Here is a 26,493-nt window from a genome sequence, read left to right on the forward strand (position 1 = left end):
GAGGTGTAGGTTATCTGTGTTGATGGTGTATATGATTATAGGGGTGTAGGTTATCTGTATTGATGGTGTACATGATTATAGAGGTGTAGGTTATCTGTATTGATGGTGTATATGATTATAGAGGTGTAAGGTATCTGTATTGATGGTTTATATGATTATAGGGGTGTAGGGTATCTGTATTGATGGTGTACATTATTATAGAGGTGTAGGGTATCTGTATTGATGGTGTATATGATTATAGAGGTGTAGGGTATCTGTATTGATGGTGTACATGATTATAGAGGTATAGGTTATCTGTATTGATGGTTTACAAGATTATAGAGGTGTAGGGTATCTGTATTGATGGTGTATATGATTATAGAGGTGTAGGTTATCTATATTGATGGTGTACATGATTATAGAGATGTAGGGTATCTGTATTGATGGTGTACATTATTATAGAGGTGTAGGGTATCTGTATTGATGGTGTACATTATTATAGGGGTGAAGGTTATCTGTGTTGATGGTGTACATTATTAGAGGGGTGTAGGTTATCTCTGTTGATGGTGTAAATTATTATAGAGGTGTAGGTTATCTGTATTGATGGTGTACATTATTATAGAGTTGTAGGTTATCTGTATTGATGGTGTATATGATTATAGAGGTGTAGGTTATCTATATTGATGGTGTACATGATTATAAAGGTGTAAGTTATCTGTATTGATGGTGTATATGATTATAGAGGTGTAGGTTATCTATATTGATGGTGTACATGATTATAGAGGCGTAAGTTATTTGTAATGATGGTGTACATGATTATAGGGGTGTAGGTTATCTGTGTTGATGGTGTACATTATTATAGGGTGTAGGTTATCTGTGTTGATGGTGTACATTATTATAGAGGTGTAGGTTATCTGTATTGATGGTGTACATTATTATAGGGATGTACGTTATCTCTATTCATGGTGTACATTATTATAGAGGTGTAGGGTATCTGTATTGATGGTGTACATGATTATAGGGGTGTAGGTTATCTGTATTGATGGTGTACATTATTATAGGGATGTACGTTATCTCTATTCATGGTGTACATTATTATAGGGGTGTAGGTTATCTCTATTCATGGTGTACATTATCATAGGGGTGTAGGGTATCTGTATTGATGGTGTACATGATTATAGGGGTGTAGGTTATCTGAATGATGGTGTACATGATTGTAGAGGTGTAGGTTATCTGTATTGATGGTGTATATGATTATAGGGGTGTAGGTTATCTGTATTGATGGTGTATATGATTATAGAGGTGTAGGTTATCTGTGTTGATGGTGTACATTATTATAGGGGTGTAGGTTATCTGTATTGATGGTGTACATGATTATAGGGGTGTAGTTATCTGTATTGATGGTGTACATTATTATAGAGGTGTAGGTTATCTGTATTGATGGTGTACATGATCATAGGGGTGTAGGTTATCTGTATTGATGGTGTACATTATTATAGAGGTGTAGGGTATCTGTATTGATGGTGTACATGATTATAGAGGTTTAGGTTATCTGTATTGATGGTGTACATTATTATAGGGGTGTAGGTTATCTGTATTGATGGTGTATATGATTATAGAGGTTTAGGTTATCTGTATTGATGGTGTATATGATTATAGAGGTGTAGGGTATCTGTATTGATGGTTTATATGAGTATAGGGGTGTAGGGTATCTGTATTGATGGTGTACATTATTATAGAGGTTTAGGTTATCTGTATTGATGGTGTATATGATTATAGAGGTATAGGGTATCTGTATTGATGGTGTACATGATTATAGAGGTATAGGTTATCTGTATTGATGGTTTACAAGATTATAGAGGTGTAGGTTATCTGTATTGATGGTGTATATGATTATAGAGGTGTAGGTTATCTGTATTGATGGTGTACATTATTAGAGGGGTGTTTGTTATCTGTGTTGATGGTGTACATTATTAGAGGGGTGTAGGTTATGTGTGTTGATGGTGTACATTATTATAGGGGTGCAGGTTATCTGTGTTGATGGTGTACATGATTATAGGGGTGTAGGTTATCTGTATTGATGGTGTACATGATTATAGAGGTGTAGGCTATCTGTATTGATGGTGTACATGATTATAGAGGTGTAGGTTATCTGTATTGATGGTGTACATGATTATAGGGGTGTAGGGTATCTGTATTGATGGTGTACATTATTATAGGGGTGTAGGGTATCTGTATTGATGGTGTACATGATTATAGGGGTGTAGGGTATCTGTATTGATGGTGTACATGATTATAGAGGTGTAGGTTATCTGTATTGATGGTGTACATGATTATAGAGGTGTAGGGTATCTGTATTGATGGTGTACATGATTATAGGGGTGTAGGTTATCTGTATTGATGGTGTACATTATTAGAGGGGTGTAGGTTATCTGTGTTGACGGTGTACATTATTATAGGGTGTAGGTTATCTGTATTGATGGTGTACATGATTATAGGGGTGTAGGTTATCTGTATTGATGGTGTACATTATTATAGGGATGTACGTTATCTCTATTCATGGTGTACATTATTATAGAGGTGTAGGGTATCTGTATTGATGGTGTACATGATTATAGGGGTGTAGGTTATCTGTATTGATGGTGTACATTATTATAGGGATGTACGTTATCTCTATTCATGGTGTACATTATTATAGGCGTGTAGGTTATCTCTATTCATGGTGTACATTATTATAGGGATGTAGGGTATCTGTATTGATGGTGTACATGATTATAGGGGTGTAGGTTATCTGAATGATGGTGTACATGATTATAGTGGTGTAGGTTATCTGTATTGATGGTGTATATGATTATAGGGGTGTAGGTTATCTGTATTGATGGTGTATATGATTATAGAGGTGTAGGTTATCTGTGTTGATGGTGTACATTATTATAGGGGTGTAGGTTATCTGTATTGATGGTGTACATGAATATAGGGGTGTAGGTTATCTGTATTGATGGTGTACATTATTATAGAGGTGTAGGTTATCTGTATTGATGGTGTATATGATTATAGAGGTGTAGGGTATCTGTATTGATGGTTTATATGAGTATAGGGGTGTAGGGTATCTGTATTGATGGTGTACATTATTATAGAGGTTTAGGTTATCTGTATTGATGGTGTATATGATTATAGAGGTATAGGGTATCTGTATTGATGGTGTACATGATTATAGAGGTATAGGTTATCTGTATTGATGGTTTACAAGATTATAGAGGTGTAGGTTATCTGTATTGATGGTGTATATGATTATAGAGGTGTAGGTTATCTGTATTGATGGTGTACATTATTAGAGGGGTGTTTGTTATCTGTGTTGATGGTGTACATTATTAGAGGGGTGTAGGTTATGTGTGTTGATGGTGTACATTATTATAGGGGTGTAGGTTATCTGTGTTGATGGTGTACATTACTATAGGGGTGTAGGTTATCTGTGTTGATGGTGTACATTATTATAGGGGTGTAGGTTATCTGTATTGATGGTGTACATGATTATAGAGGTGTAGGCTATCTGTATTGATGGTGTACATGATTATAGAGGTGTAGGTTATCTGTATTGATGGTGTACATTATTATAGGGGTGTAGGGTATCTGTATTGATGGTGTACATGATTATAGGGGTGTAGGGTATCTGTATTGATGGTGTACATTATTATAGGGGTGTAGGGTATCTGTATTGATGGTGTACATTATCATAGGGGTGTAGGTTATCTGTATTGATGGTGTACATTATTATAGGGGTGTAGGTTATGTGTGTTGATGGTGTACGTTATTATAGAGGTGTAGGTTATCTGTGTCGATGGTGTACATTATTATAGGGGTGTAGGTTATCTGTGTTGATGGTGTACATTATTATAGGGGTGTAGGTTATCTGTATTGATGGTGTACATGATTATAGAGGTGTAGGCTATCTGTATTGATGGTGTACATGATTATAGAGGTGTAGGTTATCTGTATTGATGGTGTACATTATTATAGGGGTGTAGGGTATCTGTATTGATGGTGTACATGATTATAGGGGTGTAGGGTATCTGTATTGATGGTGTACATTATTATAGGGGTGTAGGGTATCTGTATTGATGGTGTACATGATTATAGGGGTGTAGGGTATCTGTATTGATGGTGTACATGATTATAGAGGTGTAGGTTATCTGTATTGATGGTGTACATGATTATAGAGGTGTAGGGTATCTGTATTGATGGTGTACATGATTATAGGGGTGTAGGTTATCTGTATTGATGGTGTACATTATAAGAGGGGTGCAGGTTATCTGTGTTGACGGTGTACATTATTATAGGGTGTAGGTTATCTTTATTGATGGTGTACATGATTATAGGGGTGTAGGTTATCTGTATTCATAGTGTACATTATTAGAGGGGTGTAGATTATCTGTGTTGATGGTTTACAAGATTATAGAGGTGTAGGGTATCTGTATTGATGGTGTACATTATTAGAGGGGTGTAGGTTATCTGTGTTGATGGTGTACATTAGCATAGGGGTGCAGGTAATCTGTGTTGATGGTGTGCATCCAGTGTTTTCCTTTAATACTTGGGGTTGTTTATGAAAATATTGGGAAAAACTGTCACAGATGATCGTTCTGACCAGTTTAGTCTTTATCATTGATCAACAGAAGTAGCCAAAGGTTCTGGGAAATAATGCAAACTGCAAATGTTGCTTTTCTGAGAGGCAAGTTTGTAGTGTTCTTAACAATGTAATGCATGCTTCCGTTAGTATTATAAGGGGCGGTCGGGTAGCCTAGTGGTTAAAGCATTCGCTCGTCACGCCGAAGACCCGGGTTCGATTCTTGACATGGGTACAATGTGTGAAGCCCATTTCAGGTGTCCCCTGCTGTGATGTTGCTGGAATATTGCTTAAAGTGGCGTAAAACCATACTCACTCACTCACTTCGTTAGTATTATAAGGGGCGGTCGGGTAGCCTAGTGGTTAAAGGTTGACGAGATATTGCTGGAATATTATAATATCTTACATAAACCATTGTCATGAAATAAGTTTATATCTACCAAAACAGAATTGTTATTATCAATAATGTCAATTGTCGGAGATGGATAGCAAACTTTTGTTATATCTCAAATGTCCAAAAAATAATCCATGCATAAATGTGTCATTGGTCAACAGTGGCATGAATTCTGTTGATTTCTTTCGAGACTTTCTTACATATTTGCTTGAAGTTCCATCTCCAATATTTATTGATAATTAATTGATATTTAGATGATCATCGATCTCCATGATCTATATCGTTAGCCAACTCTAGCCATTCCATACACATGTACTCCCTGACCTGTGTATAAAAACTCTTCCAGTGCTGCACACTGTATAAGAAATTGTGGGATTGTATTAAAGCCGCATTGTAACTGACCTCCAACGCCATGATATGCATTCAATTACAAGTACAGTAAACTACGGTTATAACAAACTCAAAGGGACCATTAATTATAGTTTGTTATTAACCGTATTCGACGTAATAAGTGCCCTGCTCTAATAAGCGCCCACGGCGATATTTGCTAATATATTTGCTAGTGAACAATCTCAATTAGCACCCCTTCCAACAGTACACAAGACTTATTTATTCGTGTATAATACACACTCGTATGTTATATGCACACTTAATTATGGGCAATTAAATCCTGGAAAAATATTTCTGTGGTCTATAAACATTTCAAGCTGTCAGCATAAACCATGAAATTTACGATCTTTCAACTCAAAATAATATTCTAATAAGAGCTCCCTATTCTAATTTTGAGAGCGCCCTGGGTGCTTATTACGTCGAATATGGTAACCGTAGTTCATGATGTACAGCAAATTGCCGGGACAAAAAAAATATTTGTTACATCCGTCAGTTCATTATAAACGTGTTTGTTATAAACATAATTTACTGTGTCTTGTTTAATCCAGCCTGCTGACTCGGTGATAGAAACTACTTGTTTTAGTCCACTCGTCCTTACAATGATATATATTAATCAGCATACAGCAAAACCCTTGAAACAAGCAAATTTCTACTAGTCCTTATGATACCTTAACTATTGGGCAGTTTGGTAACGACTACAGGACTGGTGCCAATTTGTAACGATGCTGACTACTTCAAAGTTAACCAAGGCAAAATTTGACGGTTTTTATCTGTAAACTTTGTGTACAAACTTTCTAATATCTCAATTTTTTTATTATGTAGTAATAATTGTACTTGCATTTTTTTTCAAACACACAAATTAAGCGTAGCTTAATTGTTATGAATCTCTTGAATTCCTAATACTTTTTTCATCTCAAGTAAATATTTTTTTATATTCCAAACAACTTGAAATGATAACATGGAATAATTAAATTAATAACATAACAAAAAGACACTGTGATTAAATTAAAAACATTATTGTTTTTCTAAATCAGATGAAACTAATATGATTCGGCAGTGCCATAGCCAGCCAGGGTGGCAGCAGTAGCCAGAATTCTTTTAAAGAATACAGTGTTATTTGAATCAAGTTGGGGACAAGTGATACTTTTACAAATATTTGCCCCCCTGTAAAAAAAAAGTTAACTATGGCCTCGTTCAGAGCGTGTATCAGCTGTTGAATATCCCTGCACGTGCATAACCGTGTCATATATTGACAACCAGTTGTTGTCGAAGCATTCATAAAATACAATGTTTTGCATTTAAATGGATCCTGAAATGAGAACATAATCAACGATTTTACACTGTATTAAAACACAGACGTGAAGATGACATCATGACAGTCCTCCACGCCCTAATACCTATGCTCGCAACGTCACGGGGACGAACTTACAAGCAGCGAAATAGACAAAAACATTGGGATGTTGTTGAAAAAGAACATCTTTTTTTAGTTTGACAGTGTCGGTTGAGATCTTCCGACCCATCAACCTCCTTGTTGTGATGTAAGTAAACACTCAAGAGGGTACAACGGGGTGTGACGGGTGGGAACCGATCCACCCCGACAGTGACGGCGTGAATTAGTCAAAAACTGACCCTAGCAACCTCCTGCCGCGTCTGAAACACGAAAGATGGGGAATAATGCGGAACCGTTTCCGCCATATTTGTTTCTTATTTACGTGTGGCGCTTGCGACCATCTCAGCACGCGCGGGTCAAAGCGACTTACAACTCGTTCTATCTAGAACTTTTCACTCAAAATAGTATTTAATACTTACTTGAATCGTACTATCCTTGCACGAGGCATGAAATTCGTCAGTAAATAATAATCCGTAAGCACAGGCTAGCGTAAGATAAGCCTTTATCTAACGGCTAGCCATTCATGTTTCACTGCAAGGTACACGCTGGTTTGGGGGTCAGGGTTCACACATATGCAAATGTTTGAGGGCCTCGCGAACTTAGAGCTTAGCGGTGAACCTCAGCTTTCTTGGGAGGAAAGCTGCTGATATTAATTTTAAATATTACAAAATTCAGGGGAATCTGTTCAGTTATTTTGCTAAAATAAAGGCTACCCTACTTCACCAGAGACTATGCTCTGCATGTTCAACCATTGATGATGAAAAACACTACTTACTTCACGGCACCAAACACTCAAGAAAGAAATATACTTTTTGGAAAATTATGCACACACAATGTAAATGTTCACAGTCATGAAAACAAGTTATTTCACTACATACTTTCAAATAATGATGTCATCAATATCAATTGCACTTGTTTCCATGTCTATCATTTCAAACAATAAATACCCCTTGATCTTAATCAACGATGACATTTTATGTATAATATCATCAAATATGTAATATTGATTGCCTTTTGTGTCGACATGAGTGAGTGAGTGAGTTGGGTTTAACGCCGCTTTTAACAGCATTCCAGTTACATCACGGCGTGTCAGCTTAGTGGGAGGAAAGCCCGAAGTGATGCAGGTCTCAGACGTTTACCACTTCGGTGAAACCCACGAGCACGGGTATGGTGCTGACAAACCTAGAAACATAATCGGGGCGAACCGGGATTCGAACCCACAATCATAGGTTTCTGGCGTGCCCAAGCGACGCAACTCTGCACAGCGAATTGCGGCGCATTAGACGACTGGGCCACCCGTGCCCGCTATGTTTACAGGAATGTATGTATGTCTGTATATATGTATATATGAATCATACTGTTTTGTCGTTTAAAAGTGCATCTGTTCCGTAATGGAATGTTTCTGCAATAAATATTATCATATCTTATCTTATAACGTAGATCGATGTGCTGGAATTAGATGACTTGCAGTAATTTACCATAACCTATTTTTATTGAATGCTATAAAAAAGCTAAGACTATCATATAAAGAATAAAGTGTTCAACTTGTAAACAAATGTTTTACGGACTTAGGGAAACGTGCGGGTGGTTAAGTGAGTGAGTGAGTATGGTTTTACGCCGCTTTTAGCAATATTCCAGCAATATCTCGGCGGGGGACACCAGAAATGGGCTTCAAACATTGTACCCATGTCGGGAATCGAACCCGGGTCTTCGGCGTGACGAGCGAACACTTTAACCACTAGGCTACCCGACCGCCCCTAGTGGTTAAGCGAGGCAATATCGTTTACATTCGGCAAATTAGAGGCTCCCCACACGTGTGTATACATACTTTTAACATGAACCGAAAGGGTTTTAATTTCATTGAAGGAAGTCCATCAAACGAATGGATAACATTTTCAAAGCACGCATTTTGGAAGGGATGAGATTGTTTAATAGGTTCACGAGTTAACCCCTGCTCAACTATAACTTACAGATCTTAGAGACGGCACACAATACTTAAGTTTGTTTGGCTTGTTTGTTGTTCAACGCCGCACTTAGCAATATTCCAGCTATATGACGGCGGTCTGTAGATAATTGAATCTGGACCAAACAATCCAGTGATTAACATCAAGAGCATTGATCTACGCAATTGGAATCGATGACATGCATCAAACCAAGTCGCCTGACCACCCGATCCCGTTAATCGCCTCTTACGGCAAGCATAGTCGCCTTTTATGGCAACCTTGGGTTGCTGAAGATCTATTTTACCCCGGATATTCACGGGTACATAATACTTAAGAAATTCAGAGATTGCTGTAGACTGTCACTGTGAGTCAGTGAGTGAGTGAGAATGGTTTTACGCCGCTTTTAGCAATATTCCAGCAATATCACGGCGGGGGACACCAGAAATGGGCTTCACACATTGTACCCATGTCGGGAATCGAACCCGGGTCTTCGGCGTGACGAGTGAACGCTTTAACCACTAGGCTACCCGACCGCCCTAGACTGTCACTGTAGTCTATAGACACAGATCGGGGCGATACTACGATTGTTTGGATGTGCTTTTCTTCGTTTTGTTCTCTAGGATCGGTTGTAGCAGGGATATCCTTGAACGGACACACAATCAAACTCTGTGACTTATCCCAATGTATGCTCAAACGCTGTTCAAGATTAAAGGGTCGAAATGATGAGAAACAACGTTTCTGTATTTAATCGTCCTAGGGAATTCCCAGGGGTTTCCCCAGGAATGTGGAAGTAGTCTCATGAAAAACGTGTGAACGTTAAAATGTGTCGTTCATACACTTATGAATTACAGTTTCGCGGTCATGTGACCGACCTCTCGTCCAATGAAAAAGCTATATATCGTGTAAAATACACGTTAAAAAAAATATTACATGACAATTCCATAATTTCGAATAGGCGAGGTGAAATGGGGTTTAACGTCGCGCCCAAGATCATTGCACTTATGTAGCGGCGTGCAGGCATGTGTGTGTGTGTGTGGCTGCTTGTACTAGTCCGGACTGGTGCCGATTTATAGTGCTAGCTCACTGAGATACCATGCCCCAGTTTAACATGAATACCCCACTCAGACACAGTATACTGACTCCGAGCCGACCAGTCCTTGTTTTAGCCCCTTAATGCCGAGCGCCAGACAGGGTAACAACAAGTACCATCATAATTTCGAATAGGCGAGGTGAAATGGGGTTTAACGTCGCGCCCAAGATCATTGCACTTATGTAGCGGCGTGCAGGCATGTGTGTGTGTGTGTGGCTGCTTGTACTAGTCCGGACTGGTGCCGATTTATAGTGCTAGCTCACTGAGATACCATGCCCCAGTTTAACATGAATACCCCACTCAGACACAGTATACTGACTCCGAGCCGACCAGTCCTTGTTTTAGCCCCTTAATGCCGAGCGCCAGACAGGGTAACAACAAGTACCATCTTTTAACGTCTTTTGGAATGACGCGGCCGGAGATCGAACCCCGGACTACCACTAGACCACGGAGGCGGTCATACTTTAGAATAACATCAGAACGATACACATATATACAGTTAGATGTTTCTGGCTGTCAGCACTATAGTGTTACAACATAGAAGTAATCTGCACATAGTACTGGAAATGTTATCAATTTCAGTTCTTGAGGCCGTCGTTCCAATTGAGGGGCGGTCGGGTAGCCTAGTGGTTAAAGCGTTCGCTCGTCACGCCGAAGACCCGGGTTCGATTCCCGACATGGGTACAATGTGTGAAGTCCATTTCTGGTGTCCCCCGCCCTGATATTGCAGGAATATTGTTAAAAGCGGCGTAAAACCACACTCACTCACTCATTCCAATTGAAATATCCTGGTTAAAACAGGACCCCATCACCCTTGTGTTCGCCCTACGAGGCGACCTATATAAATGGATACTTGTCAGGCTCCAGCGACCCCTGCGAAGGAGAACGGTGCTCATAATATCAATCACCGGCTTGTCGGTTGGTCTAGAAATGATTATTTTTAATACAGTCATCCGACGGATATTGCCGGCGCTAATCAACAAAGAAGACAAAAATACCCAATACACGCAATCTGCGGTGTATCGAAGTTAACATTGTTTATTACTTGCCCGTGAAGAGATCACCCGTTTAATAAACATACAGCTTTATTACACATTGTGTAATACCAAAATGCGTGCTTATGTTCTCTCGGAACACGTTTCACGAACAAATATTGAAAGCTCTCAACATCCCTTGGCGTATTCAACGACATTGTGTGTGGAGATGATAGATCACTGGGAGGAGCTTATGTACACTCGATGACCCCAGCAACCTTGTTGCTAGGCTGACGTCACATGGCATTGTTTCGCCGATGGATCTTGCAACAAAATTCAAGAAATTACGTCATCGGGTATTGTGACGTCATTGTAAACTTTGAGCTGCAAGGCCCCGTTCCACAAGGCGATCGTACTCTAGCGCAACGACAGTCGTTGGTCTAAGTTAAATTATGTGAGTTGTGATAGCCTTAGCACTACGATAATTTTGTGGGACGAACGCCTGAAATCTAAAGGTGGACCATTATATGATATTAAATTCATACGTTTCAACTTTTGACGTGTTTGAAGTATTATTCTGTTAAACTCAATTGGATTATGTCATGCATGGATCGTGTAGGTGTCAGCCTATTTACACTCAACAGTATAATTCTAAAAACATTATTAATGACAAGTAATAAATAAAATACTAAACTCGCTCTCGTGTAAAACCAATTTTATGAAACTCGTGAATAGTTGTGGTATCTGACTCGCTTTCGCTCGTCAGATACCAGAACTATTCACTCGTTTCATAAAATTGGTATTACACGGGAGCTCGTTTAGTATTCTATATTTATAAAACGTCAACAATGCTTTACTCTGACGTCATCTTATGTAATTACGTCATTCAACATTACGTCATCAATAGTATCGCCATTACCTCAACAATGCTTCAAAGTGCGTGAATTTGGCAATTTTGTAACATGATTGGGTACATTTGTCAAATATGTTGCGTTAGTTGTGTCGAGTGACTTGACAAAGCAGATATTTTCCCGAGTTGAAAATTACATGAAATGGGTGAAACCTAAGGGCAAACGCGCCATGAAATGTTTGGGTTTGGTTTGTTGTTTAACGCCGCACTCAACAATACTATAGCAATATGGCGGCGGTCTGTAAGTAATAAAGTCTGGAGAATGTTAGTGTGCACTCTTGGAGGCTATGAAGGTCTAGGACTTGGCCACTATCGTTGGTTGGTTGGTTTGCTGTTCAACGCCGCACTCTGCAATATTGCAGCTATATGACGACGGTCTGTTAATAATCGAGTCTGGACCAGACATTCCAGTGATTGAGCATCAATCCACGCATTTGGGATCGATGACATGTATCAACCAAGTCAGCGAACCTGACCACCCGATCCCGTTAGTCGCCTTTTACGACAAGCATAGTCACCTTTTACAGCATGGAAGTTTGGGTTGCTGGAGACCTATTCTACCCCGGAATCTTCACGGGTCTGGCCACTATCAATTTGTGATTATGCACAATATTTGAATGAAGGCGGTTTAATTTCGAGATATTCTTCAGCTATTCAGACCATGGAAAACAAATACCGTATTCAACGTAATAAGCACCCCGCTCTAATAAGCGCCCACGCCGAGATTTGCTAATATATTGGCTAGTGAACAATCTCACATTAGCACCCCTTCCGACCCCTATTCGCATATAATACGCATCGCTTCCTTCACCTATTCGCGTTTAATACGCACTTGTGTGTTATATGCACCCTATATATTATTGGCAATTAAATTCTGAAAACATATATCTGTCGTACATAAACATTTCAGGCTGTCAGCATAAACCACGAAATTTATCTTTCAACTCTGTTTTTTTCTCTCACCAAAATGATATTCCACCTAAGAGCCCCCTTCTAATTTTGAGAGCGCCCTGGGCGCTTATTACGTCGAATACGGTATGTCTTTTTTCAGTGTTTTGGTTTGGTTTGTTGTTTAACGCCGCACTCAACAACATTCCAGCAATATGACGGCGGTCTGTAAATAATGGAATCTTGACCAGACACTCTAGTGACTGACATCATGAGAATCGATCCACGCAATTGGGATCGATGACATGCATCAAACCAAGTCAGCGAGCTTGACCACCCGATCCCGTTAGTCACATCTTACGACAAGCATGGGTTGATGAAGACCAGTTTCAACCCAGAGAACAACAGCAGTATCATTAAAAACGATGGTCACCCCCAAAATATGTAACTGTTAGGGTTTGCACAAACCAGACACTCTTTGGGTTTGTTTTCCTTGAGTCCCTCTTTGTTTTTGTATTCAAAATGAACATCCTCATTAGAAAAAAATATATCTTTACGGGTTCCAAGTATAAACAAGACTATAGATGGAGCGACTAGGAGACAAGTTTACTCACTTTTTTATTAAGTATGTTTTCACATTCTTGGTGTTTCGATGCAAATAAATTAGACAAATGTTAGTGAAACTTTTGCCTTATTGCTGCTGTTGGTATTTCCCTTTTTTCTCACTGGTACTTGACTTGCATATTGAGGTGAACGGAATGATGCATTTGACGTGTACGAAACGACATTCACATATACACATATACTGCGAATATTATTTTAAAAATATTAGGTACATGTATACATGTAATAACAAATCATATCCTGCTGTCCCACATGATAAATTCAAAGACAAAAAACCTCGCAACGCAAAAACAGTGACAAAACGATTTTATTGAACTGGTGCTTCTAAAACAATGGCCGCTGCAGGTATTGTTTTAGTAAGTACTCATTGAAAATTCTCAACGTCACTCTTAAAATTCTGTGAGCTAGAAGATGTTTCATTTGTAGGAGCCTTTCACAGACTCTATGACCCAAGCAAAAATGTAGCATAGGGTATCTGTTGCAACCACGTTTATTAAAATTTTCGTCACCTTGTGACATGTGCAAACTTTGTGGCGTTAACACAAGGCAGTTTGTTTAGTACCGCTGGCACGCTCCTGCGCAGTGATGACTTCGGATTTCTGTTTGCCTCCCATGATGGATAAAAATGCATCAGCGAGGCAAGATTCAAGTTGGGTTTTGGTTCTTTTGAAATTCAGGCAGACATTGCTTTATTTCTTGCAGATTACCGACAGATGGTTTGACAGAAATTTAGTTGTCCGAAATTACTAATATAAACGTCCTGTAAAAACACCACATGATCCTAAATACAGTGTCTTAGCTGTATGTAAAAAACTCAGCAGAGTAAACTGGAAGCCTTAATGGCCAGCATATTTTAAAAAAAACCTGTAGGCCCAGTGGAAAAACAGTAGGCCCAGAGGAAAAATCTGTAGGTCCAAACATTTTAGCTGAAGCAGGGAGAGGGGGACACGGGTGGCCCAGTCGTCTAAGGCGCCGCGATTCGCTGTGCAGAGTCGCGTCCCTTGGGCACGCCAGAAACCTATGATTGTGGGTTCGAATCCCGGTTCGCCCCGATTATGTTTCTAGCTTTGTCAACACCATACCCGTGCTCGTGGGTTTCAGCGAAGTGGTAAACTTCTGAGACCTGCATCACTTCGGGCTTTCCTCCCACATTGAGCTGACGCGCCTCGATATAACTGGAATACTGTTAAAAGCGGCGTTTAACGCAACTCACTCACTCACTCGCTCACTCACTCACTGAAGCAAGGAGACATACTCTGGCAATATAAATTACAAAACACAACCTGTCACCCAGAAGCCTTTACTGCTATCACACCGATTTCACAGAGTTCCCATGTTCCCAGAGACTCCTTGGTAATAGAAAAAAACCTACGTTTATCAAGGACATTATCAGCTTGTAAAGCATCTTTGCTACTTCATGTCATTCGCCGTGTGATAGGTCAAACCCTACTGTTTATAAATATGACAGTTATGTTGGTCACATTATTTGAATAATGCATTTATGACTTAAGTTCGTTTTTTTTATAAAAGTTTAAGCTAACACATGCATAACGTCCAGATTAAGCACCAAGGAAGCGAAATTTATGGCAATTTTCGGCAATTTTAACATTTCCTAATAGATCCGTTAACTTTCTTTTTCATTTTCATTGTTAAATAGGGATGTGCGGTTTTATCGGTATACCGGTATATTGCAATTCAAATTCATCACGATACGTATCGCGATAGGTTTTTGGCGTATCGGTTTTTCCCTCATTATTCAAACTATGACTGACATGTATATGCCATGATGTATAGTCTTACCTTATTAAATCAAAACAAAGACAAAACAAATGCTTCATACTCTTTATTTGATTGTAGATAAAAATAATAGTACAATTTATTAAAATTGGTTCATAATTTTGACCAAATTGTTAACATTGCAGCTTTCATATTAATATTTGTCAAAGGGATATGAAAAAAAGCTTTTCTCTTCGTAGAAATTAATTCCCAGTATATTGCAATAATATTGTTTAGTATGTTTTTTAAATATTGCTATATATCGCAATACACTTTTTTGTCCAATTCCCAACCCTATTGTTAAAGTTATAAAAAAATGATGAAAAATGCCGCACTATCTATCAACAGATATTTCACCTTGATAATGGCTTTCCGCTCAGTGACATGAAGAAATACCGGTAAATACCTCAATTTTCGAAGCTTTGAATAAATAACACGTGCGCAGATTCGTTCGATGTTTGGTGTCGTTAGAAAGCTCTGAACATCAATAATATTACAATAACTCCCAGGAGTAGTTGTGTATTTAGATTTAGGTTTCAGATTCAGACGAACGTCTTTGTATAATTCGTGTTATTTTTTTTATTTCAGTAACCCCCAGGAGTAGTTTTGTACTTAGATTTAGATTTGAGATTCTGACGAACGTCTTTGGATAATTCGTGTTATTTTGAACTCTTTAAGCAGGAAAACACGCCAGGTTACGACCTGGGACAAAGATTTCTCATGCATATATTTTGGCATTAAACATCGTGTCCGAGCCGAATCATCGAGGCGACACAGGTTCGTGATTGGTCACATTTAAGCACGTAACCTCAGGCAGCCAATCCAATCGTGTATGATAAATTTCAGATTTTGATGAAAGATTTTTTGTTAAATTGTGTTATTCTGAACGTTTAAACAGGAAATCGCGATCTATATGAAAAGAATGGAGCTTCATGCTTATATTTCGAGGCGATGAAAGCCGAGATGTCATTTGACTTACATTACACGATCGCACGAAAAGATGAAAATAGAAACCTAGATGTAAGTTTGAGCATTTTTGGAAATATGTTTGTTGGTTTTATTTATTACTTTATTCAATTTATTTACGATTCGCTTGAAACATCTTTAGATTGCTCTTTGACATGTTTGAAATGGACCCGTTGTCGAAGTATGTGTCGCTGGAAATAGTTCATGATTTAAAGTGAGTGAGTATGGTTTTACGCCGCTTTTGGCACTATTCTCACGGCGGGGGACACAAGAAATGGGCTTCACACATTTTACCCATGTCGGGAATCGAACCCGGGTCTTCGGCGTGACGAGCAAACGCTTAACCACTAGGCTACCCGGCCGCCCCGTTATTCTTTAATTAGCGATAATATGACATGAACAGTTAGATTGTCGCTTTTTGGGATGCATTTTGTCCATTCGCATGTGGTACTAATTTTTGGTAATTTTTCGTCTGAAGTTTCCATTTTCCTGTTTGGTGGCCTAAACCCAAAATTTTACTTTCAGAGCCTGATCAATACTGGTGCTTCTCTGCAGTATGGTTTAGAGTTTCAACAAAATCTCCTGTTTTGTCGCAGTAATAACAATGCACAACATTGAGTACATAATATAGTATGTCATGGCAAGCTTCTGATGTATGACAAAACAGGACTTTAATTCGATTTAGGAGGAAACTACTAGTTATCGAGACCCCTAAAGATCCGGGTAGAAGTAAGGTCGTCAGCAACCCATGTTTGCCGTAAGAGGCGACTATGCTTGCCGAAAGAGGCGACTAACGGCGTCGGGTGGTCGCTGACTTGGTCATGTCATCTATCCCGATTGCGTAGTTCGATGCTCATGATGTCAATCACTTGATTGTCTGGCCCAGACTCGATTATTGACAGACCGCCGCCACATAACTGGAATACTGCAGAGTGCGGCGTCAAACAACAAACAAACTAGTTATCGAAAATTACATCTTCCCGAGGCAAGAGAGTTAACTGACTTCAAAAGTCCAGTTTCCACCCTTGCCGAACTAGGCTGGAATTCCTGGGCTCGATCGTAGCGCCACCAGTGGATATTACGAGTTATGTCCTTTCTATGCCTCTCCTATTGACCAATCAGATTCCACCTCTCGTATCACTTGCATTTGCTTCAAACAAAACGGTGGCGCCCAGTCAAGACGATCTGATCGATAATCAAGATCTATATTGTGATAAAACGAGTCTTACATCGCGAAGTGCACCAAATCACGTGAGCATCTTGATTAAAAACATGAAAAGATGTAGAAAATATCTGTTGACAACGAGTTTGCGGTGCACATGCTTTGCAAATCCTGCAGTCGACCGAAATCTGCATTACACTTTACGAACCGGATTTCGATTTCGGTGCGCGATTTTGATTTGACTATGCATAGACTCGTTAGTCCAGCCAAAATGTAACTCCATAATACCAGCCTAGTTCGGCAAGGCTGGAAACTGGACTTTTATAGTCAGTTAACTCACTTGCCTCGGGAAGATGCGAAAATTACTACTGAAATCAAAATACCTACTATCAGTACAGTTTAAAGCTTTCAATGTTGCAACTCTCAATACAGAAATACGACAGCTACCACACGCATGTACAGGTTAATGTATGTCGTAATTCATTCAATTTGGACTTTAATTAAAGGTGACTACATGCGGGTCGGATTTATTGAACATTCTTATTCTCAACTATATACTTACGTTATCACAAGATTCATGCGAAAATATATCTTAAGCACACAGAAACAAAGCGATAAAACGTTACCACTAAATCGTTGTAAATTTTAGTGTTCAATTAGCAGAAGTACGTGGAAAGAATACATGATTGTTACACTTTAATTAGTCAATACATGTAGAATGCTGAATGTAAAGTACATTAAATTGTATTGGTCAACAAAAAACTTACCCGAAGCAATCTGAACTGTACTCGGAGGAAACTTCCGGTTTGTTGTGTACAGGCGTGTACAGGAGTATACCCCCGCGGCCGGTGACCAATTTGTCGTTTTTGCACGTAGATGATGCTTTCGCTGCATGACATTCACCCGGTTACGACATGACACACACTTGTTTCTTGAAGATTGTTTAATTTTCATTAATAACCTATGTATACCAGGAAAGACACAACCAGTATACACAAGGAAAGATATAGGCTCTGACACCAGGAAAGACACAACCAGTATACACAAGGAAAGATATAGGCTCTGAGACCCGAAAAAAAATATCCTATATACACCAGAAAAGACATATCCTATATACACCAGGAAAGACATATCCTATATACACCAGGAAAGATATATCCTATATACACCAGGAAAGACATATCCTATATACACCAGGAAAGACATATCCTATATACACCAGGAAAGATATATCCTATATACACCAGGAAAGACATATCCTATATACACCAGGAATGACATATCCTATATACACCAAGAAAGACATATCCTATATACACCAGAAAAGACATATCCTATATACACCAGGAAAGATATATCCTATATACACCAGGAAAGACATACCCTATATACACCAGGAAAGACACATCCTTCATTACTTGCCCGTGAAGAGATCACCCGTTTAATAAACATACAGCGGTATTACACATTGTGTAATACCAAAACGCGTGCTTATGTACTCCCTTGGCTTATTCAACGACGTTGTGTGTGGAGATGATAGATCACTGAGAGGAGCTTAAGCACACGCGATGACCCCAGCAACCTTGTTGCTAGGCTGACGTCACATGGCATTGTTTCGCCGAAGGATCTTGCAACAAAATTCCACAAATTACGTCATCGGGTATTGTGACGTGATTGTAAACTTTGAGGTGCAAGGCCCCGTTCCACAAGGTGATCGTACGGTAGCGCAACGACAGTCGTTGGTCTAAGTTAAAGTATATGAGTTGCGATAACCTAAACGCTACAATAATTTTGTGAAACGGACGCCTGAATTCTAAAGGTGGACCGTTGGATGGTATTAAATTCATACGTTTCAACTTTTGACGTATTTGAAGTATTACTGTGTTATACTCAGTTGGATTATGCCGTGTATCGTGTAGGTGTCAGCCTATTCACACTCAACAGTATAATTCTAAAAACGTTATAAATGGCCAGTAATAAATAAAATACTAAACTCGCTCCCGTGTTAAACCAATTTTATGAAACTCGTGAATAGTTGTGGTATCTGACTCGCTTTCGCTCGTCAGATACCAGAACTATTCATTCGTTTCATAAACTTGGTATTACACGGGAGCTCGTTTAGTGTTCTATATATATACACCAGGAAAGACATATCCTATATACACCAGGAAAGGTATATCCTATATACAGGAAAGATATAACCTATATACACCAGGAAAGATATATGCTATATACACCAGGAAAGATATATCCTATATACACCAGGAAAGACATATACTATATACACCAGGAAAGACATATCCTATATACACCAGGAAAGACATATCCTATATACACCAAGAAAGACATATCCTATATACACCAGGAAAAACATATCCTATATACACCAGAAAAGATATATCCTATATACACCAGGAAAGGTATATCATATATACACCAGGAAAGATATAACCTATATACACCAGGAAAGACATATCCTATATACACCAGGAAAGACATATCCTATATACAACAGAAAAGATATATAGCCCATATACACCAGGAAAGGTATATCCTAAGTATACCAGGAAAGATATAGCCCGTATGCACGAGGAAATATATGGCATATGTACACCAGGAAAGTGAGTGAGTGAGTTTGGTTTAACGCCGCTTTTAACAGTATTCCAGTTATATCACGGCGTGTCAGCTTAATGTGTGAGGAAAGCTCGAAGTGATGCAGGTCTCAGACGTTTACCACTTCGGTGAAACCCACGAGCACGGGTATGGTGCTGACAAACCTAGAAACATAATCGGGGCGAACCGGGATTCGCAACCACAATCATAGGTTTCTGGCGTGCCCAAGGGACGCAACTCTGCACAGCGTATCGCAGCGCCTTAGACGACTGGGCCACCCGTGCCCCCGTGTTAGATAAGACATGTACGCCTTACTACACTATCACCAGCTGGAGATGCGATGACAGATTCTTAATAACTATTGACAACACTTTATAGTCGAAGTTGAAAATGTATAACTGTAAAAAAATGCATTTTATTTTAATACGACGATTTGAAAGGATGTCGAAACTTTCAGATTGGGGATTGTTTTTTTTTAATAAATGCTCTGCCACGTAAACAAATTCGGGGCTCTAAAAATGGACCGTTGTAGGATTGTTTCTGACACAGTTGCTGCATGTAGCTTCTAAATCAAACACATCAAAATACTGGAAACATTAACACATGATTACACTCGCTGCGCGTGACTACTCAAACTGAATTATTTGGCTTTGTCAGCGTCAGAAATGATCCGTGAAGATCCGGGGTAGAATAGGTCTTCAGGAACCCATGCTTGCCGTAATGGGCGACTATGTGTGTAGAAAGAGGCGAGTAACGGGATCGGGTGGTCAGGCTCATTGACTTGGTTGATGCATGTCATCGTATTCCAACTGCGTGGATCGATGCTCATGATGTCAATATACTGCTACATGATTGTCTGGTCCAGACTCGATTATTTACAAACCGCCGTCATATAGCTGGAATATTGCTGAGTGGGCGTTAAAGAACAAACAAACAAATTAACAGTGACAGAAAAAGTTAAAAAGGCGCCATGTATCTTATGTAGTGTGTGCAGTGTACGCACATTTCCAGCACGAAAATAAAGAAATAGACGCGGATACGTTGAATTTGAAGCGCTACTGACCTAGTTCGAGATGCACAAACTGCTACCTGTAATATCCCCATCACACCAAACCAGTTCCCAATACGTCCGTGAAGATGTTGTCCATTGGGCTCCAACTGTGTATGAACGTAGTGGGCGTAGTAGCAACTATTGACAGTCTTTTTACGAACTTCATGGACGGGCTCTGACAGGGAGGGTGCTCTAGAACTTTGAGTCTGCTCAAAATGTTTTCCCCGTCCATTTATTAATACGAACGGAATTGCCGTACTTCGAACCTACTAGGGACGTGTTACGACGCATCTTCGCGAGGCAAGAGAGTTAACTGACTTTAACTGACTTTAAAGCTGGTATATTCTACTGATACATGTGACCCGTGAAGATCCGGGGTAGAATAGGTCTTCAGCAACATATGCTTGCCGTAAAAGGCGACTATGCTGGTCGTAAGCGGTGACTAACGGGATCGGGTGGTCAGGCTCGCTGACTTGGTTGATTCTTGTCATCGTATTCCAACTGCCTGGATCGATGCCCATGACATCAATCACAGGATTGTCTGGTCCAGACTCGATTATTTAGAGACCGCCGTCATAGAGCTGGAGCGCCGCGTTAAACAACAAACAAACAAAACACTCTTAAACATCGGCATGGATGCGGAAGGTTATACTTTCCCTACTACTCGGAACATTCGGACTAGCAAAATACACCCCTATATCTACTGACCACATTCTTCACAGAGAAAGTCCAGCATAGCATGGCTTTCTGGAGTGAAAGGGCTCGTTTTCGTTAAATCGATGTTATCGTGATAATGTCCTGATTTTAGACCACAAGGACAAAACGATTGTCTGGGCACTTACATATGTCCAAGGGAATACGTGTCACCCTGGGATGGTGATTCAGGGTGATGACGGAAGACAAAACTCAGGGCTGAAGTTTAAGACAACAGCAGCCGTGTTTATTGCTGCATGGGTTGGAATAAGTCGAAAGGGTACAGGTTGATAATATCGTGACTGAACGCACACCGGGACCGAGTGCGGAGACCCGCTTCTGTCTATTCTCTGGGCCTTTCTTCCTGGCTGACCATCTGAGCAGATTTTTGTAGATACAGTAAACTACGGTTATAACGAACACGCTTATAACGAACTTACGGATATAACGAACTTACATTTTTGGTCCTGACTTTTTGTTGTAGTTATGCTGTATATATGCTTATAACGAACTTCGGTTATAACGAACTAAAATTAGTAGTTCCTTTGAGTTCGTTATAACCGTACTTTACTGTAGAGGTATTGCATAACGTGGGGCAAGGTCGTTGACCAACGTACATGTACATACGTAACACCCGGCGACGTGAGGTGGTGCTACTTGACATTTATTGATAGGGGCGGTCGGGTAGCCTAGTGGTTAAAGCGTTAGCTCGTCACGCCGAAGACCCGGGTTCGATTCCCGACATGGGTACAATGTGTGAAGCCCATTTGTGGTGTCCCCCGCCGTGATATTGCTGGGATATTGCTAAAAGCGGCGTAAAACCTCACTCACTCACTCACTCACTCATTTATTGATAGCGCTGGGGATTAAACGTCCCGTCTGGAGGGGGTTTATGATTAGAGGGGCTACACCAAATGTTTGCTCTTAACAAATGGGGTAGAATTCCGGTGCACTTTGGAAACATATTGAACAATTAGGCATTTTGGATGAACAGAGAAAAGTATTGAAATGGTTGGCACTGTAACACATATATGAGTGAGTGAGTGAGGTTTTACGCCGCTTTTAACAATATTCCAGCAATATCACGGCGGGGGACACGAGAAATGGGCTTCATCGTACATTGTACCCATGTCAGGAATTGAACCCGGATCTTCGGCGTGACGAGCTAAGCTTTAACCACTAGGCTACCCGACCGCCCCACATATATGAGTATTATGTATCAACGAGTTAAAAAAGATGGAATATTAACGAGGTTACACTTAATTAGCATACTAGTCCAGTTGGTGTTCCTAAACCTTTGTTCGTCACGCCGAAGACCCGGGTTCGATCCCCGACATGTGCACAATGTGTGAAGCCCATTTCTGGTGTTCCCCGCCGTGATATTGCTGGAATATTGCTAAAAGCGGCGTAAAACCATACTCACTCATTCACTCACTCACCTAAACCTTTGTTGGATCAGTGGTATATAGGTGAGTGAGTGAGTGGCATGAAAACCAAACGCGACTCTCTAAATATCACTGTTCTCAATGAAGACCCCTTACCACTGAGACCTGCATCACTTCGGGCTTTCCTCCCACATTGCGTTGACACGCCGTGATATAACTGGAATACTATTAAAAGCGGCGTTAAACCAAACTCACTCACTCACTGTAAGGCAATGATCCGTATCCGCTGTTCTCAAAGCCCGCACTCGTTAAAAGAGCAACTGTAATATTTATATCTACTTGTTAATTTTGTGTAACTATATAAAATGTACACCTTCATGTAGAAACAGATAGTTAGGAATTCCGTCTGCTTGTACGGATGACCGCGAGCAGGATGTTCCGCTCGAAGGAAACACCCGGATGTTGAGCTGGAAGTCCGCTCATCTCATGTATGTCTGGTCCGCCTCCTTGGTCCAGTGGTAGAGCGCCCGCCCGGAGAGCGGAAGGTCCGGGGTTCGATCCCCGGCCGCGTCATACCAAAAGACGTTAAAAGATGGTACTTGTTGTTACCCTGTCTGGCGTTCGGCATTAAGGGGCTAAAACAAGGACTGGTCGGCTCGGAGTCAGTATATTGTGTCTGAGTGGGGTATTTATGTTAAACTGCGGCATGGTATCTCAGTGAGCTAGCATTATAAATCGGCATCAGTCCGGACTAGTACAAGCAGCCGCACGCACACACACACACACACACACACACACACACACACACACGTGCATGCACGTCGCTATATAAGTGAAAAAATCTTGGACGCGACGTTAAACCCAATTTCACCTCACCTCATATATGTCAGCGTTGTTTGCGTGATGTCGAACAGGCCTGGTATTCCGATTGTGTATTTGCTTATTGTTTATATGTTGTGGGATATGTTCCGGAACAGCGATGCCGAGCTCGTTCTCCCTTCCCCCCAAGAGCCAATTCCCTTGAGACAGCAAGATGTCATTCTGTTGACGTTTCACATTTGACAAAGATAGTATCCATGAATACGGAAAAAACCTCCCCACTGCTTCTGTGCGCCACCGTGGCAGGGAGTCAAGGGATTTTACAACCGCTTCCCGGAATATACATCGCACGTCAGGAGTGAGTGAGTGAACGAGTGAGTGAATGAGTGAGTGAGTGAGTTAAAATTTAAAGTCACATCGGCAATATTTCAGCCATATCGTGACGAGAACATTAATAATACTCAGCTTTAGACGAATATAAACCTGTCATCGACGGACAGTAAATAACTATTAAAACACACCTGGGACGTCATTCTATCATTTTAACGCTCCATTATTTTTCAGGAATGGAGAGTTGTTTGTCAACTATACATTATCTTGAATCAACATTTGAATTTATTTCCACTTGGAATAGACGGAACTATTTTTTACATTTATTGTCAAGTGAATAATTTATCCCCCCCATCCCCACCCCCCGAAAACATGTGTCGTCAGCGGATTTCCAACCCGCATCGTTTGATTTGAGGACGTGTAATTGTCAACCTCAGCAACGACGGCACATGAAGGTGTGGTCTTAAATAACCATAAAATATTTTCATAATTTTGCATAATGCTTAAAAGCTAATATATATTCTGTGTTAGAGCAGGTTACCTACAACAATGTTTATATTTTTAGCAATAAGATAAACCTTTGACCAGAAAAAAAAATCAGGTAATATATATATCAGGGCTCTATATTTCCTATGATTCCCATCATCATATGTATTGACAATGTGCAAGCGATTTATAAATACCAGTTTAGGACCCAACAAAATTATGAAGAGACACGTACCATGCATTGTAAATGTCAGCTCGCCACGGAGCTTGGCGCACGTGCAACAGCGGCAGAGAACGTATTCCTCGTGCATCACCGCAAGGGCGACTCACGCAGTATAAATACAGGTTACAAAGAGTTCTGGTTTATTTTTCGAATACTTTCCACAACAGAATATTTTGTCAAAGTGTAAAAGTAGGGATGAGTTTTAAAGTAGTGGAATATCCTCGTTACTCTCCATTCCTTAAATATAATGGGCCTCGCCTGCGGGACCTCTGCTCCATTATTTTTAAGGAATGGAGAGTTACTCGGACATTCCTAGTTGAGAACAATTAAAAGAATAACCTATAATTTACGGTGGCCCATAAGGGACATGGAGTCTGTTTTTCAATATTTTGATGTTTCACTTACTTTTACCGTAACCTTTTGCAAATTAACATAATTTGTCATACAAACATGTGATAAATCATGTATAAAAACAACCGAAAACATGAAAAATGTACTTTCAAGTAGCTATTGAGTCGCGGAAATGTGAAGTGAAAATGTCAAAAACTAAAATGAAAATGTCAAAAACTAAAATGAAACCACAGAAAACTATTTCCACCGCGGTGATAATATTCCCACCGCGGTGGAAATAGTTTTCTGCATTTTCATTTTAGTTTTTGACATTTTCGCTTTTGTTTTTGACATTTTCATTTTGGTTTTTGACATTTTCATTTTAGTTTTTGACATTTTCGTTTCACTTTTCAGCGATTCAATATCTTCTTTACACATGATTTATCACATATTTGTAAGACAAATCGTGTTAATTTGCAAAAGGTTACCATAAAAGTAAGTGAAATATCAAAATATGGAAAATCAGACTCCATGTCCCTTATTGGCCACCGTAATGATTCAACAATATATTATAAAAATGGGATATAGATCGCCAGCAACCAAAGTTAGGCCACCACACCGCGGGGACTGCTACCTGCACGGTTCCCCAGCAGGATTTACACCATCGCTTCAGCCGCTGGCGATCGTAGTCAATTTTAGCCGCGAATACAAATTTACAAATATTGTACGATTAAAAATTACGGTAGGAATAACAAATTGAATGATTTGGTCTTATGATACCCTCTCATGAGGGCAATAATTTTACGCTACTTCAACCCCCTTCGAGGGCACAGTCACAAACAATCTAGGTTAATAATTATACACTACCATTTCGTAAAAAATAACTATGTACATCAAAATTAATCAATGAATTCTATTTCTTTTAAAACACTTATGATTAAATGAGAACTTAGATTAAAAAATCCTTTATGGATGCAACTTTGAAATATTGATCTCTTGTGATGGAGAAATCAACTCAGTCAAGCAGGACATCGGGCGTCAGGATATTTACACCGGAATGAAACATTAACACAAACATGTAGAAATCTTTGTACTGGAATAAAACATAGAAGGTATTTCGTGGTTGTATGTGTGAGTGTGAGGGCGAGTGTGTGTGTGTGAGTGTGTGTGAGAGTGTGTGTGTGTGTGAGAGAGTGTGAGTGTGAGGGCGAGTGCGAGTGCGAGGGCGAGGGTGAGGGTGAGTGTGAGGGTGAGTGTGAGTGTGAGGGCGAGTGTGAGTGTGAGTGTGAGGGCGAGTGTGAGTGTGAGTGTGAGGGCGAGTGTGAGTGTGAGGGCGAGTGCGAGTGCGAGGGCGAGGGCGAGGGTGAGGGTGAGTGTGAGTGTGGGGGTGAGTGTGAGTGTGAGGGCGAGTGTGAGTGTGAGTGTGAGGGCGAGTGTGAGTGTGAGTGTGAGTGTG

At 40.0% G+C, this 26,493-nt stretch overlaps 1 long non-coding RNA gene across 1 annotated transcript in view; it reads right to left on the reverse strand.

Moving 5' to 3' along the window:
- The window catches only part of LOC139477174 (uncharacterized), a 133,111-nt gene extending 125,821 nt beyond the window's left edge, over positions 1-7,290 (reverse strand). The window contains exon 1 of the long non-coding RNA XR_011654144.1: positions 7,194-7,290. This is a non-coding gene — a long non-coding RNA (uncharacterized lncRNA). The remainder of the gene's footprint in view (positions 1-7,193) is intronic.
- Between the last annotated feature and the right edge of the window lie 19,203 nt (positions 7,291-26,493).

The sequence above is a fragment of the Haliotis cracherodii genome, unplaced genomic scaffold (genome assembly GCF_022045235.1).
Source record: "Haliotis cracherodii isolate W230 unplaced genomic scaffold, xgHalCrac1.p SCAF_31, whole genome shotgun sequence".
Lineage (NCBI taxonomy): Eukaryota > Metazoa > Mollusca > Gastropoda > Lepetellida > Haliotidae > Haliotis > Haliotis cracherodii.